Below are 4,132 nucleotides of genomic sequence, written 5' to 3'. Positions count from 1 at the left end.
TCTCCATGATCTCACATCTTCAAAGTTTCACCTTGAAAGATCTAAATCTGTTATCCCTCTTCTTCTCATTGCGTATTGAATAAAATTTGGGATGAAGATTCAAATCTTCTAAGTGGAAGCACAAAACAAAGTAGAGGAGGCTTTATGCTACAATGTTAAACTAAGCACTCTATGAAAGGCACCCCATCATGCCACAAGAAATAGATCATATCCTTTTATTTGTGCATGATATAATAGATTTTATATTTGCATTTTTTTATGCATATTCCATTAGAAAGTGATGCTAGGAGAAATCTTGATTGACATTGAGAAAGAGAGTTGTGAAATTGGCTTATCGGACTGAATAGAGGACTGCAAAGATCTAGATTTTGGTCTAAGATACCACGACCGCGGATGCCACAAGTCCGTAATAACAAAACTAGGACCGCAATCGTGGTCAAATCATTTTAAATGACCATTCAACTATTATTTTTGCACACACCCATCCTCAAAATTCTCTCAAAGTTCTCTTATATTTTGGCATTGTTTAGGGTAGCCTAGTTATCATTTAAAACCTTATGCATCATTTACCTCGTATGTAGTCTCAAACTTCTTTACTCTCATTATTATCATAGGTTTGTGACCTGTAGTGCAGAACTAGGCCTAAAATAGTGTTTATGATGCCAAAATTATACTTGTTTGCATTGATTGTTGTTGTTAGATGTTGTAGGGTATGTACACATAATTTGGGTAAGTCTTGAGTACCCATATTTTAGACTAAAACTATTTAAAGTAACGTGTATACTATGTGTTCGATTTAATGCCCCAATAAGTTCAATGTGAATTCTTTCAAGTTTGGGGCTATAATCACATAATCCAACCTTAATTTCTCTGATCATGATGTTTATGTGCCTAGTTGGAACACATAGTAGGGGTTATAATTGTGTATTTTTGGTGATGTGCAAGACTGTCGACTGTGGTCTCAGGTACCACTATAGCGGTCCCGATGACCAAGATTGTGGCACTGTGATCATAGTCATTGCTCCGTGATCATGGCACCGCTATCATATTTATTGCTCCATGATCTCTATACCTGAGGATAGTTGTCTACAAAAACCAAAAAATTTTCACACCTACTTTTCATCACAAAACCTCCTATAACATTTCAACATGAGCTTATCTTGTTAATCTAATATGTTTTTGATTTGAGAAGGCTAAAGATGGTCTGAAGTATGTTTCCTACAATTACTCAGCTACATAATGGGAGATTATAATGATACCCGATTCATGTCTCTAGAACTACATAACCAATATTATAATGACCTCCAAAGGACCAAGCTAATCCTAGATAAGGGTATTTCCATAGAAAAGGTACAAGAAAAGTTCCCATGATTCTTTGATAGGTGATGAGTTATGAGTTTGCCAGTTATTCACACTCATTTTTTCTTGCACATTACCTTGTTTGAAGGAATAAATGAGGCAACATATATCGATAGGTACACTAATATACACTATTTTTAGGCATAAAGTTGAAAAGACAAATGATGTGGAGCAAATCTAAAAATGATTAAAAGGGAACAAGGAAGAGTGCAGCTGAAGACATGGACTACATCAGCCTTGGTTACTGCAATAGTAGTTCTCTATCCATGGTCACGGTTAGTTAAGATGTTCAGAGCAATACGGTCATAGCACAAAATCATGGTTGCGTGGTCGTAGTCGCGGATAGATGTCCGTGATTGCAGGTAAGTGGGAATAGGCACAGGGAAAGAATTGTAATAGCACTTAGACCTATCCCAAGCCATATTTAGGCAGAAAACCCTTTGTTTTTGGGGGGAGCTTAGCTCATAAGATATCATGGAATTCAAAACTTGAAACCCTAATCTTGGGCAAGTGTGTAATTAATTTTAGAGGAATAGTTTTCTAGTTTCTTGTTGAAGAATGGATGCTTTGAATGACCCACATGGTATATTTCTCTTTACTTTCTTCACGAGTATATAAATAATTTAGTCTTAGGATTATGTTGAATTAGTGTGTGATTGTGTGTGGGTATTATTTTGTTTGCATGAATTTTAGTTGTTGAGTATGGGTTTCACCATTGCTTGATCTTATCAGTTGGGATTTGATGGGTGAAAACTCCAAATTCCCAAATGGGTTTGATGGGTGAAATCTCCAAGCTCTAGAAACCCTTTGTCATCCTCAAAAGGGGGACTTAGGTGAATATTAGGTAACCCATAACATCCTCGAAAGAGGGTTACCGGGGAACAAGGCATTGGTGAACAACTAAACCTATGGGTTACTTCTCTTTGCAATCTTAGAAATAAGCGTTTAGGTATTTTAATTAATATCAAGAGCATCATCCTAGAAATAGGGTTGCTTGGTTGAGGTTTTGGGTGGTTACATAAACTCCACACTTATTAGGTGCTCGAAAGAGCCACTGAGTGAAATCGTTGGGGTTTTATTGAAAGATTGATCTCAATGATCTTTGACTTAGCCTATCCATTAATTAAAAACTAAAGTCCATACTAAACCAACACTACCCCATATACTTCACCTCTAAGGATACATGATTCTAAGATTCCTCAGAACATTTAACTCAAATCAAAGGTATCATCTATTGATTACTTGTAAAAGGTTGTAGAAAAAAAGTTTCCAAACAATTCCCCCATTTAATTATACATTTCTTTTTCTTTAGCATTTCAGATGACCTTATAGTAATTAAAATACGCATAGGTCTGAAGTCTATAGTGTTCACTCTTCAAGATTTGATGCTGATTTACATTGGGTTACTTGATAACGACCACTTTACCCCTCGATTATTAGAGTTAGTTGAGAGTTACAAAAATGGTGCCGTTGTTGGAGAATCCGGAGTGTCACTTTATTTTCCTTGTTTTCTTTTGAATCTTTTGTAGGTAAGCCTAGCATAAATAGAGCAACGAGTAAAGGCCCTAATTAAGTGGGACCGTCCAATGATACTGGGGGAGAGAGAAACTTATGCAATGGGTATCATGTGGATGAAAATCGTACCCTACCTCACCTTGGGAAAGGGACTTTTCATGTGTCTAGTGTCATGCTTCATGTGTTTCAAGTAAAGAGGCTATACAGAGGCCAATCCCATGAAGATCTTTATGTTTCCTTGAGAATTTTTTTGGGAGTTTGTACTCTATTTAACATTTCCCCTAGTACTCAAGAAGCCTATCAGTTTCATCTCTTTCCATTCTCACTAACGGGTGAAGCATTATTATGGTTTTGTACACTTTCTTTGGCTTCACTTACTTGATAGAATGAACTCACAAATGAGTTTTTAGATAAATACTAATATTCATCCAAGGTGTGTGACTCAAGGGATGAAATTATGAATTTTAGGAAAAAGAATGGAGAGCCCCTATATGAAGTATGGGAGAGATTCCATGGAATGTTGGCCAAATGCCCAAACAATGATATTTTGGGGAATACACTCCTCTAAATATTCTATCAGGGGCTAGATATTTTGAACCAATCGGTTAATGCGAAGGAAGGTTTTTTTTTAACTTGCACTTTCAAGGGCCCGCATAATTATTGAGAGAGGTGACTAGCCAAAATTTGGTAGGGCACACTCAAGACACCCACATCTCAAATATCCCTTCAACTAAATGCATGACTAATAGATACCAAAGGAAATGGGAAGAGAATCAAGAGCTAACATTAGAAAAAATCCTTTCTCAACTTGAACTACTAACTAAGTACATCATGGATACTAATAGAGATGGACCAGAGGATATCCTTGCAAGGATTTTTAATAAGGTTGAGCGAACGGACTAATTGGTATGCGAAGTGAAAAGTGATCTAATTTAACTTTCTAAAAAAGTAGCCTCGCATTCGGTTCCATAATGAAATTGGAGAATCAAATTGGACAAATCTTCGCGCGTCTTGATTCTAAACTTAAGGGTGACTCCACTAGTGGCAAAACCATAAATCTTCAAATTGTGGGTCAAATTTTTGCAATGCATGCTGTGAGAAAATAAAACAAAGGAGAAGCAATTAATGGAGAAATTTGGGGGAAGATGCCCAACACAAAACCAACTGAGAAGATGTCCCAAAGTCTAATAAAAAATAGAGAAGAAAGAACTGAAAGGCATTATTGAAAGGTGTATAGATGAAGAAGAATTTGATAAGT

General features: G+C 36.4%; 1 non-coding gene across 1 annotated transcript; it reads right to left on the bottom strand.

Moving 5' to 3' along the window:
• Nucleotides 1–3,312: 3,312 nt before the first annotated feature.
• On the bottom strand, nucleotides 3,313–3,420 carry LOC124897435. The gene has a single exon (XR_007054154.1). It is a non-coding gene; the product is annotated as a small nucleolar RNA R71 (small nucleolar RNA).
• Nucleotides 3,421–4,132: the final 712 nt, after the last annotated feature.

Source organism: Capsicum annuum, chromosome 3 (assembly GCF_002878395.1).
Source record: "Capsicum annuum cultivar UCD-10X-F1 chromosome 3, UCD10Xv1.1, whole genome shotgun sequence".
Lineage (NCBI taxonomy): Eukaryota > Viridiplantae > Streptophyta > Magnoliopsida > Solanales > Solanaceae > Capsicum > Capsicum annuum.
Note: the sequence above shows the minus strand (reverse complement) of the source record. Positions and strands in the feature narration are given on the sequence as shown.